Below are 16,939 nucleotides of genomic sequence, written 5' to 3'. Positions count from 1 at the left end.
AGTTACAGTATCTAGACTGTGCTTACAGCGATTGGCTGAGAGCTTAGCCACGCCTACGGTCTGGGCCTTAAAGGGGTGTGTCCCTAGCCAGGTCGGATCATTCCGGACTGGTCGGTCACCTGTGAAGAGCTCCGGTCTTTTGCTAATAAAAGCCTTGGTTTGGATCAACAAGTCTTCGGTTCTTTCGACAAGCTCTACAGTGCCTCTCAATCTTGTAGTCCTTCTTCACCCCAAAGAGAAAAGCCCCAGCTCTCCACAGGCCAATAAAAATTCGGGAAGCTTGTTGCTGTGGCAGTGCCTCCAAAGGGCAAACATAATCCTGGCCAAATTAGATAATATTGTACCATAGCAAATAGCAGCAGGAGGTGCAGTGTGACCACTCCTCCCCCCCCTCTAAATGTGCTGTGTTTAACCTCTCCCATCTTCTCATTGGGTAACCCTTTCAAAATGGGCCTCATGGCACCTTTCTGTGATTTAGTGGGTTTTTTTTAAAATGAGACTCCACTCACGTTGTTATCGCAATTTGAATGTTGGTGTTTTACTAAGTGTTCGTTGGCACCATCTATTGGTGAAAGCCAAACTGCAGACCATCAAGAAGTTATTGCAGATGCAGAAAATCTGAAAATAAAATAAAAGCCATAATATTTAGTGGATTCTGCTGCATTTGTGTGAAATGAGAGCCTGGGAATGAAGAAAAAAGGAATTATACAAGTCAACACAAAGGCAGGAAAGAGATTTAAATATACAAATTCAAGAGGTATGGTCAAAATTGTGTCATGAGAGTGTAACCAATACAATCAATGTCAGATATCAAATGATACAATATAATTTTTTGCATCACCTGTACTCCATATGGAATGACATGCCCTTCACTCAAATTGTTCTGATAAATGTTTCAGATGTAACAAGGAAATAAGAACTTTATTGCATGCAGTTTAGTTGTGTGGAAAAGTTGAAATTTTTTGGGAAGATTTGAGTATATTAATTGGACGAATGATGAAGATACAAATACCAAAAGATCCCAGAATATTTCTGCAAGGTGATTTATGTGAAACAGACACTAAATTGAAGTTGGATAAATATCAAAAGCTTTTCAATGTAGCAAAGAAGTGTATGGCAGTCACATGGAAGTCAGACAAGATTGTCGGGTTGGATAGATGACATGTGGAAATACAAAATTGTATACCATTAGAAAAAAAATTACTTGGAATTTAAGGAAGCCAACCAGAAAAATTTTATATGATCAGGAAACCATATATGGATTTCATTGATAAAAGTCAATCCGTATCGTCCTAGCACCCACTCCTCCCAAGCAATAGGTTTAATATAGAATTAATGTTAGAAAATATAAATAGTGAATGATATACAATACATTCAGGTGTGCTTTCTTCTTTTTTGGGAAAAGAGATGAGATTAAAAATAAAATTACGTATCATTTTGCATCACTTTTATAATAATTCAAGACGAAGAAATATATGTTTGTATTTGATGCAAATGGAAAATAAAGTTTTCAAAAAAGAGAGCCTGGCAGCCTAAACCCAATTTTTTTTTTCCATGAACCTAGAATGATCCATTAAATGATCCAACCAACCCACTGCTCTACTCATTATATACCCTCGACTGTGTGGCCAGGTACAATTCCAATGCTATCTAAAAGTTTGCCGATGTGTGCAGGGCTGCGAATGCCAGCAGTGGTCAGCATGAACAGTGCAAGGTCAGAGTGTGAGCTGCGAGATGGTCCACAGAAGAGTTGCCACTTAGAATGAGTTCAGTTCTTCACCCGGCCAGTTTATGTTCTTGCATCAACATTCCCTGAACGAAGAATTCGCAAAACAGTTTTCAGCATCAGGTTAACAATTTCTATCATCTCTGAGAATACACAGGACACACACTCTACAAGTCACCATTCAGAAGCAAACTCTGACTATCAAGGTGAGAAAGAATCGGTCAATGGCAGAGTTCATGGAGCTAATTCTCAGAGATGTGCAGGCAATATACTCAGCTTTCCACAAATGCTCTTAAATCCTTGCCCACAATCTGACATAAAAATGCTTAAATCTTGATTTTTTTGTGTATTTTTTAATAATGAAAAGTCCTGTCTTGAAAAGGAAGTAGGAAAAATAAAATAGACGAAATGTGGTTAAGTTGCCCATTAATCTCACATCAGGTGATGGGTTTTTTTTATTATTAATTTGTTGTTCACCTTCATCCCCAGCCCCTCTTTTTGTGTTTTTGTTGGTGTAGAGGTTAGCACAACGTTGTTACAGCACCGGCGATTGGGACTAGGGTTTGAATCCCGCACTGTCAGTAAGGAGTTTGTACGTTCCCACCGTGTCTGTGTGGGTTTTCCCCGGGTGCTCCAGTTTCCTTCCACCCTTCAAAAACGTTCCCGGTGTTATGGATCATTTGGGTGTAATTGGGCATCCATTCCAAAAGAGGACATGGTCATAGGTTACCATATATATGTGTGTTTGCATTTGTTGTTTTTGCAATAGCATTTTAATTAAATGGGTTCATGGGCTGAAAGGGTCTGTTACTGTGCTGTATGTCTACATGCTAAACAATTAAATTATAATGAACATTCAAATATTACCCCTGTGGTCTGGGGTGTACTCCAAGCCTGTAGTGTCCACTGACCCCTGAAGACCTCCCATGGGCCAGTGGAAACTGGGAGCTTCCCCTCTCATGTAGCATCCAGGTGCAAACTTAACCTTGGAAGAGACTCGAATGGTGGGCTGTGCCTGGGCCTGTGAATTGCCATTCTGGGCAAGCCTCAGAGCAGAAAGACATATTCCCAGTTATATTTTTCCACCTTTGCCAGTTAATCAGAAATTCAAGCAACTGGAAGTCATGAGCAATCAGCCAAAAAAATTGCAGAAAATAAATAGGTAAAAAAATTTGGGTTTAAAATTGTCACGTAGCCATTAGCTCATGCAACCTCAAGTAAATGAAAACTCCATTTATCCAGCAATTACCAATTCCCATAGGTACCAGATACTGGGTTTTTTTTTTACTCTATTTGCACCATTTAGAAAACTACCCATATAATAAATGTATCTTAACAAAAATATTTAAAATAGATTTGAATATAATTATCACATTTTTATCAGCCTTTTATTAAAGACCATGTAGGAGTTTTTACCTCCTACAGATGTAATCCTTCAATTACAAGTAGTGAAGTGAAATTGATTGGATTTTGTGCTACTTGAAAAAATATTCTCTTTCAAACTCTTACAATAGTCACCACACAATCATGTAATTTGCTCCAAATGAAGAAACAGCATTTCATAACCCTTTAATTTTCTTTTTCATTCTGCTTTGTTCTCACACCTTGTCAATCTCACTGTGATTGTCAATAACTAGAAAATCTGGGATTCGTTCGTTAAAGCAAAAAAGGCCTTGAGAAGATTTTGGATAGAGTAATTTTAAAACCATGCAAGAGGTAGCGACATAGTAAAAATATAATAAAATCCTGCTATCCGGCACATATGGGGATCACCGATGCCTGATATGTGGATTTTCTGGTTGCCTGAGATGTACATCTACAATGCCTAATTAAGAATAAAGAGTTTAAAGGAGAAAAGACAGAGAAAAATGTTAAGTAATTTAAAAAAAAAGTCTGTATTGTAGTTCTTAATTATGTAAAGTTCATTTTAATCAGGTAATCACTGTAATTTACAAAATTTTAATTTAAATTTGAATTGGCGGTGTAATAGCAATATGCTAACCCCCCCCACCCCCCACCAAGTTTATAGATAAAGCCTTACTAATATACTTAATGATACTAATAAAGACTTACTAGGCAGGGGTAGGGAGACACTTTGGGTGAGTGGTCCCGACGGCGAGAGCATCGACCCACTCTTCAACCTGGGCGCCGCCATTTTTATTCAAACACAACTTTATTCAATCGGCTGCAGCGGGCTGGGCACGACTGGTGCACTCTTCTGGCTCAACTTTTGCTCCCCATCTTCATCAAGGGGTTGTGTGCTGCTTTGGAAAACATTCGCCTTTACAATTTTAAACTTTTACTTAGTTATCTTTATTCTAATTTATTTTAATTTGCTTGATTAATTTATTTCCTTGATTTTTTTTATCTCTCCATTACTTGGGTTGTGGGTTGTTTGAATTCCAGATACCGGGGATTTTACTGCATTGGAAAATCAGATGCGGCACCACCTGGTGTGGAACAAGAGTAGAAAGCGCTTGTCAGTGGGGTTCAGGTCAGTCTGAAGTCAGGCTAAGCTGCGATGCTCCAGTTTGTTGGATAACCTGACAACGAACACCACTTCATCTGATGTACAAATGGTATTCCAACTATCAGCAGCTTTGGAAGTCCAGGATTAATTTTTAGACATACAGCATGGTAAACAGGCCCTTCCAGCCCATGAGGCCCTACTGCCCAATTACAACCCACATACGTTTTGAAGTACAATTAAAGTTCTGTTAAATCATTTCTTCAAGATGCATCCTAATTGTTTAATTGCAATGTTCAGTAGGCACGACGGTGCAGCTGGACTAGAAGCTGCCTCATAGCTTCAGAAACCTCAATTCAATCCAGATTTCAGTTACTGTCTGCACAGAGTTTGCATGTTTTCCATGTGACTGTGTGGGATTCTCCATTTATTGCCCAGATGCCAAAGGCAGGGCGATTGGTTAATTGAGGAGTGTAACTTTCACTGGTGTGAAAATGAGTAATGGAATCTGAGGGGGTTGAGGGGAGGGGAAGGATGATGGAAATGTGGGGAGAATAAAACAAAATTAGGGTAAATGCATGCTGCGTGTTTATCATGGGCTCATTTGGTTGAAGAATCTGGTTCCATGCTGGGACTTAAAAACAGCTGACTATTGTTAAATTGTTCAGTCTGGGCACTCTCCAGCCAGATCGCATTAATATTGGATTCCATTAAATCCCTCCTCTGAGTCTCTTTCCCTATCCCTTTGTCTCCTTTCTTCCAATTCCCCAGCCCCTTGCATCTCCATTCAGAGAGCTATCCCTTCCTATTACCTCAACCTTCCCCTCTACCCTCCTATGACCTCTTCTTACCTGTTAGCTTGTACTCCTCCCCGTGCATTCTCCCCTCCGCTCCTCTCCTCCTGCCTTCTTTTTGCTCATAGCTTGATGAAGGGCTCAGGCCTGAAACATTGGTGCCCTTCACTTCCCGTAGTGCAGTGGTTCTCAACCTTCCTTTCCGCTCACATACCACTTTAAGTATTCCCTATGCCATATGCGCTCTGCGATTAGTAAGGGATGGCTTAAGGTGGTCTGTGAGTAGGAAGAAAAAGTTTGAAAACCACTGTTTTAATTGTCCCTCATTGACTTGTTATGTGCATGGTTTCATAACTCCAAAGAAAATGGGCCAATGACAATTTTTCTCAAGCAAAACATTTCAGTATCAACTGGGTCTAGAGCAGTGATTCTCAATCTTTCCTTTCCACCAGCATACCACCTTAAGCCATCCCTTACTAATCACAGAGCACCAATTGGTATAGGGATTACTTAAAGTGGTGCGTGAGTGGAAAGAAAAAGGTTGAGAACCACTGCTTGACCTGCTAAGTCTCTCCAACGTATTTACAATCCAAATAGCTGCACTTTCCTGTTTAACTCTGATAAATTCTGAATAGTTATACCTCAGATGAACAAGTTCTACATCAATATTGCATGAGAAAGGAGGGGGGGGGGGTGGGAGTTTCATGGGCCAAACTCTGGATCCCTTTGTATCCTCTGAATGGCATAATATTTACTCATTTATATCTCAAGCATAGCTTCATAGAGGTGCTGACTCCTTGAACAGATTTGTGTATTACAGTGGAAGATTAAAAATAACTACTTTTTTTAAAAACATACTGTAAAATGCAAATAATGTAATTTGGATTTATTGAATCAAACATAAACTGAAGGCAGCAGAAAAAGCAAATGGTATCTTTGTTCCAGAGTAAATTAAGTTTGTGATAAGACGGCATATTAATAATAATGGGTATTTAATTTGCAGTATGGACGCATTGCAAAAGAAATTAGATTTTTTTTAAATAAAACGAATGGTCCACTCTCCAGTGCTCCAAAAAGCCAAAGCTACCTTTACAGCTAAGTCTGGAAATTTTTTTTAAATATGAAAGGTTTAATCTCACTAGTATTTTACAAAGTGATTAATTAGACTGCAGGAGACTCTCATCATTAAACTGAACTCTCAGATGTTTGACCACAATGTATAGGTTCTGACGAAGTAGATTTTACCTGAGAAAAGTTCACATATTGAATTATAACAATGTGACCTGCTGTTGTGAGTGAGAAAACAGGCGTGGGAACAAAATACACTCACACATCTACAATGAACTGCTACATACAATGATCAAGAAAAACAAAATCACTAAATACCACACCACCCCTTGACTCAATGCAGGCACAGCTCTATGCTATAAGGGACACTAATTAAATGTTCCCAACCCTTTTAACAGCACACTTCTTACCAACAGTTTCTGCAGCACCCTTCCATGTTTCGAGGCCTGGAGTGAAGCAGGGTGGCAAAAAGAGAAAGAAAAATAAAGAACACATGGCATTTTTATAGTGCTGGAGGTTCCAGCCCAGCTCGTTAGCAGGGACCAATGGCTCAGTGCCAGGAGGGTTAATCCAATTACAACAGAAAATGACCCAAGGCCAAGTCCAGGCAGGCTGGAGAGCCAACAGCAAGATGTGCACTAATGGGTGGGGCGGAACCAAACCTTGATTGGCAGCTGGTGTGTCTTCCAACTAGGTAGGGGGCAATGCTGTCACATGACAGCCACAACCCTTCCCAAAACAACTGCATCAGATTGGTCACATTCCTTTGAGTTGAGAAGATTGTGTGGGTGCTTGACATTTTGAAAGGATTTGATGGGATACACAGGGAACAACTTTCCTTCATAATACGATATAATTTGGTCTGACATCAAAGTTTATTGTCATGGAAGTAAGTACAACTTACTGAAATACTTACTTGTGTAGCCACACAGTATGCAAACTATACCGAGTGAAGCACAAAAGTCTGCAGGTGCTGTGAGTGTTGTAAAAACACACAGAAATACTGGAGGAGCCCAGCAGGTCTTGCAGCGTCCATCAGAAGTAAAGATATATCACCTCAGCAATTCCCTTGATGAAGGGCTCAGTCCCAAACATTGGTCAGATATATTTACATCCTGTGGACGCTGCAAGACTGGTTGAGTTTCTCCAGCATTCCTGTGTGTTTTTATGTAAAATACGCCAACCACAACCACTGTACAAATTAAATTTCCATGAGACAAAAAATTTAAATATTAAAAGATAGATAAATAAATATGCACAGTGAGTTTAACACAATGAGGGAGGCAAAATCTTAAAATCAAAATTTAGATTTCTTACCCAGAGGGCTACAGATTAGAGGAAAATTACATTTGAATAAACTTTTGCTGGGAATATTTAAAATACCTTGCTTGCTTTATGGTCCTTAATGCCTGGTTGCCGTGCTTTTCTCTGAAGACCGGGATACGTCAGGAGACACAGTTGAAGTGCTGGCATCGTAAACACACCAAAACAAAACGATTGTTAGAAATTTGACGGGACTGCCAGAGAATGAACTCAAGTAAAAAGAAATGAGGCACAAATTCCTAAATCCAGAATGGCAGAGGCGGCTCAGTGTGCTGAAGGATTTCTCCCTGCTCCTAATGAGGCAAATCATTCCAGAACTGCCTGAACTTGCCAGTCACTTTCCACCTGGATCAGACAGGTTCTTCCAGAGTGCTCTGAGTTCAGTCACCCATGAGGAGGTCAAAAGCCAGATGATCAGGAGATCAGAATCAGTGAACATGAAATCTGTGTTTTGTGGCAATATCACAATGCAAGCATTCGAATTGTTACCATTTAACGACATTGCTATAAATTAAAAAAATAACAATAGCAGGACACAAAAAGTGAGGCAGTGTCTTTGGTTCATTGATTATTCAGGAATCTCATGGCAGAGGGGAAGAAGCTGTCCTTGTGCCGCTGAGTGCTCATCTTCAGGCTCCTGTACCTTTTCCCTGATTATAACAGAGTAAAGAGGGGCATGGCCTGGGTGGTGGAGGTCCTTGAGGATAGAGGCTGCATTTTTAAGACACCACCTCATGTAGATGTCCTCGATGGAGTGAAGTCTGGTGCCTGTGACGTCACAGACCAAGTTAACAACCCTCTGGAGTTTATTCTTGCCCTGAGAGTTGGTGCCTCCATTCTAGGCAGTGATACAACCAGCCAGAATGCTCTCCATTGGTATACCGTAGAAGTTTTTGAGAGTCCTCAGTGATGTACCGAATCTCCTCAGCCATTAGGGAGTCTTCTTTGTGATTGCATCAATGTGGAGGCTCCACGGCAGATCGTCGGAGATGTTGACACCAGGAATTTGAAGTTCTTGACCCTCTCCACAGGAGATTCAGAGCCAGAACTGCCAGGCTGAGGAACAGCTTCTTTTCACGGCAATAAAATGCTGAACAATCAAAGAACTGCTCACACTAACCATCCGAGATACTCATATTCATGAAACAGTATTTATTTATTTATTTGTATCAATGAAATACTTGTCCTGCATATATACTTGTATGAGTGTTACGTCTGGTGTCTGCATGTTTTTGAGAGCTGGAGAATGCTGTTCCATTGGGTGGTACTTGTACAGTCAGATGACAATAAACTTGACTTGATCAGTGAGCAGGTCCTTTCCAACAGTCACTGGTCTGTCTGAACCCCGAAACAGCTTCGGCAGTCAGGGACCCTGCCCTCAAGCTAGCCGGATGCCAAAAGCTACCGCTGGTCTGAGGTTAAATTAAACCTTTAGGCTCAACACTCTTTGGAAAGTCACTGTTGCAAGGAGATGCTTCTGCCATTTGATCTAATACTCCCAACACATGCATTTTGTGTTGTCTTCAAGATAATTGCTTCCACTGTGTCTAAAAATGCTGTTCATTTCCAACTGGATTAATTTGTAACTGGGTGACACCATTCAAAGCAAGTAATGATTTTTAATTTTTCCCAATAACTAAGTTCAAAATATAATAACAGTCTATTTATTATTGTTCTTTTATTTCCAGATCATTTATGTTTATGCCTTTGAAGTAAGTCTGATCACTGTACACAGAGAGTGAATACAGTTTTGGGAAGATTAGCTAAATGCACTGTTTACTGAAATTGGATGTTGGCATTCATATGAAGCTGCTTCTGGTACGTGGTAAGTCTCCAACAGCTCCCCTGCTGTGAAAGATGTAATATGGTAATAGATTTTTGTTTCCAGAAACTAACTTCCTGGAAAAAGCTCAGGAGTTGCCCACTCAGTCCTGTCAACTGTCAGCCGTTTGATGTCAGATGTGTATTCTAATTCCCTCTGCTATAACATTTTGTGTTAGATTCTACATTTACCTGTGAAATCGTTCACTTTAACACTCAGAATTTAGAAACAGTGGGTAATTTTAATGATATGCCAATGAAGTTAAATGAAAGGCCATTTCTAATTAACCAGGGCCAGGAGGCGTGCGGGCCGAATGAAATGCATACGATCTTCACGCCTTTTGTGATCTCTGAAAAGCCAGATTGTTCATATTGAACCTTTTCCCTGTTTTTCTTTTTAATTCAGACTTTAATTCGAGATGCGACTGGTTAAATCAAGGGCGCAGGAATGGGTCAGTCGACTTCTCAAGACTGCTCCACACTTCAGTACAACAATTTTAACCTCAGATCCACTTTCCTGGATACCCTCAACATCTTTTCATCTCCATCTGTCTCTGTGTTAATTACAATAAAACCCCTGGTATCCGGCACCTATGGGGATTGGTAGATGATGAATAAGCAAATTTTCCAGTTGGTGAGCTAATGGCAAGGCACGCCAATCTTAAACTTCCGTATTTTTTACCAGTTTATGTACCTGAGGTTTTTTTGCCGGTTGCTTGAGGTTGCTTGAATTCCAGATAACAGGGTCTTACTGTATATTCAAAACTCTGTTTCCACTGCCCTTTTATGAACCAAATTCCAGTCTTGCAATCTTTCAAGAGAAAATAACTTCAGCTTATAAATTTTAAATGGGCGGCTCGTTATTTTTTAACCAAGTTTTAAATTCTCCGATGGGGGAAGATTTTCTCCACTCCGCACCTCATAGGGTTTCTGTGATCAGGACTAGGGTTCTTGATGCCATGCCAAACCTCGGAACACTCCTGACTGACATGCCACTGACTTGACCCAATGCCCAATATACCTAAGGCATCAGCCTCTCTACTTTGTATTTTCCTTCCCCCAGCAATAAATAGTAGAATTGTGCTTGTCTGTATGTGTGTTATGTCCAGTTGTGTGCTTGCATGTTTTGTACTGAGGATCAGAGAACACTGTTTCGTCGGGTTGTACTTGTGCAACCGGTCAGCACCTTGACAACCTTTTACAAGGGTATAATAAACATGAACTTAAAAATTGCAACTGTGTAAAACTACACTTGGAATACTGTGTGCAATTCTGGTCGCCCCATTACAGGTTGGATGTGGAGGCTTTAGAAAGGGTACTGAAGAGTTTTAAGAGGATGTTGCTTGGTTTAGAAGGGATGAGTTCTTTTATTTAATTTAGATATATAGCACGGTAACAGGCCATTTCGGCCCTCGAGTCCGTGCTGCCCAATTTACACCCATGGTACATTTTGAATGGTGGGAGAAAACCGGAGCCCCCGGGAGAAAACCCACACAGACGCAGGGAGACCGTACAAACTCCTTACGGACAGCAAGAGAATCGAATCCCGGTCCGGTCCCCCATCGCTGGCGCTGTAAAGGCATTGCACTAACTGCAAAGCCAACTGCGCCACCCTGGAGATAGATTGTACAAATGTGGGTTCTGTATTCTGGAGTGCAGAAGGCTGAGGGTCTACCTGATGAGAGGCACTGATAAAGTGGACAGCCCGTATCTATTCCCCAGCATAAAAGTGTTGCACACTAGAGCAGATGTGTTTAAAACGAGGGGGAGGAAGTTTAAGGGAAATGTGTGGGCTATTTTTATTTTACAGAGAAAGTGATGTGTGCCTGAAGTGGGCTGACAGGAGTAGTGATGTGTATAGTACAATGCTCATATGTAAGAGGCTTTGAGACAGACTCGTGAATATGAAGGGGAGGAAGGATATCTAACAAGTAGCACAGCTTTGCTTTGATTTAGACATCATGTTTGTCCCAGAAACTTGGGCTGAAGGGCCTGTTGCTGTACCATACTGCTCTATATTTTATTTAAACTTTTGAAGTTGTCTTCAGAACTGACGGTGACTGGAAAATGGATGTTTCCTCTGTGGAGAGGAAAACAATTCTTCCAAATGATAGAGTAATTGGCTTTCCGAGCAATTATCAATTTATCTTTAACATTCCACATTTTTAAGTGATCCATAAATTCTTTTCTTTCTTTGACTTGGCTTCGCAGACGAAGATTTATGGAGGGGTAATGTCCACGTTAGCTGCAGGCTCGTTTGTGGCTGACAAGTCCGATGCGGGACAGGCAGACACGATTGCAGCGGTTGCAGGGGAAAATTGATGGGTTGGGGTTGGGTGTTGGGTTTTTCCTCCTTTGTCTTTTGTCAGTGAGGTGGGCTCTGCGGTCTTCTTCCAAGGAGGTTGCTGCCCGCCGAACTGTGAGGCGCCAAGATGCACGGTTGGAGGCGAGATCAGCCCACTGGCGGTGGTCAATGGGGCAGGCACCAAGAGATTTCCTTAGGCAATCCTTGTACCTCTTCTTTGGTGCACCTCTGTCACGGTGGCCAGTGGAGAGCTCGCAATAGAACACGATCTTGGGAAGGCGACGGTCCTCCATTCTGGAGACGTGACCTACCCAGCGCATTTGGGTCTTCAGCAGCGTGGATTCGATGCTGTCGGCCTCTGCCATCTCGAGTACTTCGAGGTTGGAGATGAAGTCGCTCCAATGAATGTTGAGGATGGAGCGGAGACAACGCTGATGGAAGCGTTCTAGGAGCCGTAGGTGATGCCGGTAGAGGACCCATGATTCGGAGCCGAACAGGAGTGTGGGTATGACAACGGCTCTGTATACGCTAATCTTTGTGAGGTTTTTCAGTTGGTTGTTTTTCTAGACTCTTTTGTGTAGTCTTCCAAAGGCGCTATTTGCCTTGGCGAGTCTGTTGTCTATCTCGTTGTCGATTCTTGCATCCGATGAAATGGTGCAGCCGAGATAGGTAAACTGGTTGACCATTTTGAGTTTTGTGTGCCCGATGGAGATGTGGGGGGGCTGGTAGTCATGGTGGGGAGCTGGCTGATGGAACAATGAGCAAAGGCAGTAGAACTGCAACATGTTATTAACAAAAAAAAAACCACCGGAGGCAGATTCTAGTTGATTTGAAAATTGTGGTGAAATATTGCCCTGCAGATGATTGGAAACAGAGATTAATGGTGAGAAAATTAGACATGCTGATCCACTTCAATTAAATGACAGTCCAACACAATCCAGAAGTGTGTGGCAATCACGGAGATTGGGAACTTGTCGATCTGACCTCGTGTGCTGAGCTGCGGGGCTCTCTGTGAGATCAACGTAAATGACCTCAGGTTTCTAACGAGCGAGAGAGGGGCCTGCTGCACAAGACCACTGCTGCCTGAACCGTATTCCGTTATTTCCCCCATACAACACATCTACGGGCAAATATTACTGAAAGCCAGCTTGGTGTAAAAGGAGTGCCAGCTGTGATATGTTTCAGCAAGCAAAAGCCCCTGATCCAACATTCCCAAATCAGTACAGTAAACCCCCTGGTAACTGGCATCTATGGGGATTGGTAGATGCCGGATAGGTGAATTTGCCAATTGCTTGAGATTGCGTGTTCCGTGGATTGGCGAACTTACCACTAGGCGTGCCTATTTTGTATTTTTTTTACCTTTTTTTTGGCAGTTGCTTGAGGCTGCCAGTTTCTTGAATTCCACAAAATGGGGATTTTACTGTATATGCCAACAGCCTGAAAATGCAGGTCACCTCAATTATATGTGTCTTTAATGCATTATTCAAATGAAAGTCCTTACTTTTTTCCCCTGAGTAAAGCCGAGAGAACTATTTTTGTTTCAAAACTGATCAACCTGCTGATTACGGGGAGGAGATAAGCAGGCTAATAGACTTCTCATGGAGGAATGTCCCTGACAAGGGACCTTGTGTTCTGCTATCTCCAGAAGCTCCTCGTTAGTAAAATATTCATCTTTACATTCAGTGAATCATATTTTAAGTTTCACTTTGAGCAACTCACAAGCGTGAAACGTTGACCTTCTGCCATCAAGGCAACAATGCCTGAGCTGGAACTTTAGTGATTGTTCTATGGCAAGGCCGCACTGGATAGTCCCATCCCTCTTACATGTGCAGCCATTCCTTTCATGCTTTGGTGCCGATTTGTCTCCAGATTCTTTTGTAAATTGTAAGGTGCACACTTTATGTCAAAGCCACGCTCTTGAGAGAGAATTGGATGGCCACGTTGAAAGCGCACTTGAAGGAAGCAAGGTTATTGGTTTGATCCTTGCACTCCGCTGATTTGATATTGGTCCGGCCAGAGAGGAAAATCATCGTGAGAGGCCAGATCTAAGCACACATGGGAAACCTAGTTCATAGCTGAGGGAAGAATCCACCTCCTCGAACCCCCAGCGTAATCCCTCGCTGAAGACCAATCCCTTGCATCTCATACACTACTGAAGTTGGGAGCAACAGGACCTCAAACAGGATGTGTGATTAGTTGCCTATTAAACAAGCCATTTTGGTCTTCATGTTGAGCGTTGTGAGGAGATTTAGTATGTCAATGAAAGCTCTCAAAAACTTCTACAGGTGAACCATGGAGAGCATTCTGGCTGGTTGCATCACTGCCTGGTACGGAGGTGCCAATACTCAGGCAAAACTCCAGAGGGTTGTTAACTCAGCCTGCGACATCACGGGCACCAGCCTTCACTCCACTGAGGACATCTACAAGAGGTGGTTGTGATAGTACAGATTCTATCACCAATGTGTACAGACGGTAGTGTAGGATGACTGTGATTGGCTGAGAGTGTAGCCACACCTACTGGCAGGTCTTAAAGGATTGCTCCTAGCCAGACCAGGTCATACTGGACTGGTCAACCTACTTGTGATGTGCTCCAGTCTTTTAGATAATAAAAGCCTTGGTTTGGATCAACAAGTCTTTGGTTCTTTCAACGTGCACTACAGTGGTGCCTTAAGGAAGCAGCCTCTATCCTCAAGGACCACTCTGCCATCGGGAAAAATAAACAGGAGCACTGAAAGCGAACACTAAATGGCACAAGGACAGCTTCTTTCCCACTGCCATCAGATTCTTGAATGAACAATGGACCAGACTCTACTTCACTGTCTTTCACTTGCATTCTTTTTATTTATTTTGTTATGTTTACACTGTGACGCTGCCGCAAAACAACAAATTTCGTGATATGCTCATGACAATTCTGATTCTGTTTTGAAAGCTCTTGCCTCATTGTGACCAAGGATCAAGATGTGTTTCACTCTGGCACTTCCAGCAACTTGATGTCACAAATGAAGTCAACATGCCTCACTGTACAAGCAAGAGTAAGAGAAGATGCCATGACTCACAACCCAACGTGAATCAAGCTTCCTAAAACAATGAGTTTATTAAAATACAGGAGAAGAATTACAAAACTGGAGTGTATGGATTTGAATACAGCCAATATTTCTGCAAACATTTCAGACTAATAACTGAAGATGAATTTCTCCCTCAAATCTGAATTATCCCCTGATATTGGAAGTAAAACATAAAAGTCCGCAGACACCGTGACTGAAGTAAAAACATGATGCTAGAGAAACTCAGCAGGTCTAACAGTGTCCTTTATCTAGCAAAGGTAAAGGTGCAGAACCAACATTTCCAGCATGAACCCTTCATCGTGAGCAAAATGTAGGCAGGCTCCCAAACAAAATGGTGGGATGTGGGGCAGGGGAAGGGGAACAGTCACAAAAACACGAGGTAATAGGTGGATAAGGGAGGAGGAGGAGGAGGAGGAATGGCTCTGTGACTGGAGAGGGAACGGGGGTGTGGAGGGTTGGAGGAAAGAAGACAAAAGGGAAAGGGAGTTCCACTTTAATTCTGTGCCCCACTCCCAAGCTGATATATCTGTCCATGGCCTCATGTACTATCCCACCAAGATCCCTCCTAAATTGGATGAATGACATTTGATGTTCTGCCTAGGCCCTCTCCCTCTGGATGCCTTTAATAGATCTGTGTTAATATTAATAATTAGGTTAATATTAAGCTATATTTCTCATAAATATAGGTTAGTTGTGGACTGGTTACAGGGTTACACACACAGGTCACAGAACAGTTACAGAGAACCATTGCACTCAGAGAAAAGAGTTCATTCTCAGAATCGCAGCATCCAGAAAGATGGAGCTAATGGATCTGAAATGGGTCTTAATTATTCAAGAACAATGGAGTTCTTGCTTTATTAAAAACTGAAATATCTAAATACTCAATAAGAACTTCTGAAGGAACTTCTGTTTTAACCCAAACCACCTAACCCTCTTGAACAGAGGTTGTTATGGATTTGGAGTAGTTTTGAAAAAGGCCACAAGTTTGGTAGAAAAAAAACTAATAGTCACGTGGTTTCCAAGAATTGGGACTAACCTTATTGATGATGGAATTGTCACATGATTTAGAAAATTATATTATTGAATTCAGACATTTTTGGATCAGTTTACAGAAGTCAAAACCCTGTGTCACACACACAGCAACCTTGTGGAAGACAGGGTTGAATTACAATAACCAGAATAGGTGATGGTATGTGTTACTTCTAAGAAAAGGGGACACGGAATAAGTAGATTTCAAAAGAGAAGCCTATTTCTAACTATCTCTCTAAGATAAAGTTTCATCATTTGGAAAACAGATTCCAAAATCTTCATTCAAAACAAGAAGATTTGATCCTGGGAAGACAGGACTTGTATTCTCCTTTTACAGGAGATACATTTGTGGCTCAGAAGATGGTCGCTTCTGTTTGGAGAATATATCTCAAGGACAATTCCTCAAAAGAATTGTGAGTTTAAAGAGGCCTGAAGATATGATGTTTAAAAGTCTTTTATAATTATTTCCGAACTGAAAATTTAAGACCTTCAAGCAAGATTAAAATTATGCTGAAGTTTAATAACTGACTTTTCAGAATGGGACTTTAATTACACATGCACATTTACATTTGCGCATAGTGGGATTAAATTTAGAGTTCAGTTTAGAGATAAGAAAGAAATGTTATGTCATTGTTAGTTTAATAAGACTATTATTTTGAATTAACCATTGTCTGGTAATTTTTTCTAAAGCCCCTTTAGTCCCAAACAAAATTAAAAGAGTTGTTAGCTTGTAATAGGCATTAACATTGATTTCTCCAGTTTCTGCTCACCCACTCTCCTTTTTCCACCCTTCCCTTTCCCTTTGTCTTTCCTCCAGCTCTCCACCCCCTTCCTTCTCCTTTCACAAAGCCATCGTTCCTCCCCTTGTTTGCTGCTGTGCCCTCCCTCCCTTATCCACCTATTACCTCATGCCTTGGGGATCGTGCTCCTCCTCTCCCTGCCCCTCCCCCACCATTTTGTTCAGACACCTGCCTACATTTTGCTCACACCTTGATGAAGAGCTCAAGCACAAAATGTTGATAATGTATCTTTATCTTCCCTGTATAAAGTACACTGTTTGACGCTGGGTTTCTCCAGCATTGTGTTTTTACTATTCCCTGGTATTAATCTATGAATCATATGATCCATTGTTGGAGATCTGGTGCTTATCTGGGTGGCATGGTTAGTGTAGCAGTGAGCACAATGCTGTTACAGCATCAGCGATCGGAACTAGGATTCGAATCCCTTGCTGTCTGTAAGGAGTTTGTACATTCTCCCTGTGTCTACATGGATTTTCCCAGGTGCTGCAGTGTCCTCCCACCATACAAAACGTAACGGGGTTGTAGGTCAATCAGATGTAAT

The 16,939-nt window shown here is 41.5% G+C and overlaps 1 long non-coding RNA gene across 2 annotated transcripts; it reads right to left on the bottom strand.

Annotated features, from left to right (window-relative positions):
- Positions 1–529: 529 nt before the first annotated feature.
- Positions 530–7,902, bottom strand: LOC138747297 (uncharacterized). Of its 2 annotated transcripts, none has more exons than XR_011347413.1 (3): positions 7,439–7,902; positions 3,800–3,987; positions 530–618 (listed from the first exon to the last, which is right to left on the bottom strand). It is a non-coding gene; the product is annotated as an uncharacterized lncRNA (long non-coding RNA). The 2 variants fall into 2 exon arrangements; XR_011347414.1 differs by lacking the exon at positions 530–618 and adding an exon at positions 1,551–1,812.
- Positions 7,903–16,939: the final 9,037 nt, after the last annotated feature.

The sequence above is a fragment of the Narcine bancroftii genome, chromosome 12 (assembly GCF_036971445.1).
Source record: "Narcine bancroftii isolate sNarBan1 chromosome 12, sNarBan1.hap1, whole genome shotgun sequence".
NCBI classification, from domain to species: Eukaryota; Metazoa; Chordata; class Chondrichthyes; order Torpediniformes; family Narcinidae; genus Narcine; species Narcine bancroftii.
This window is presented reverse-complemented; position numbering and strand designations above follow the sequence as displayed.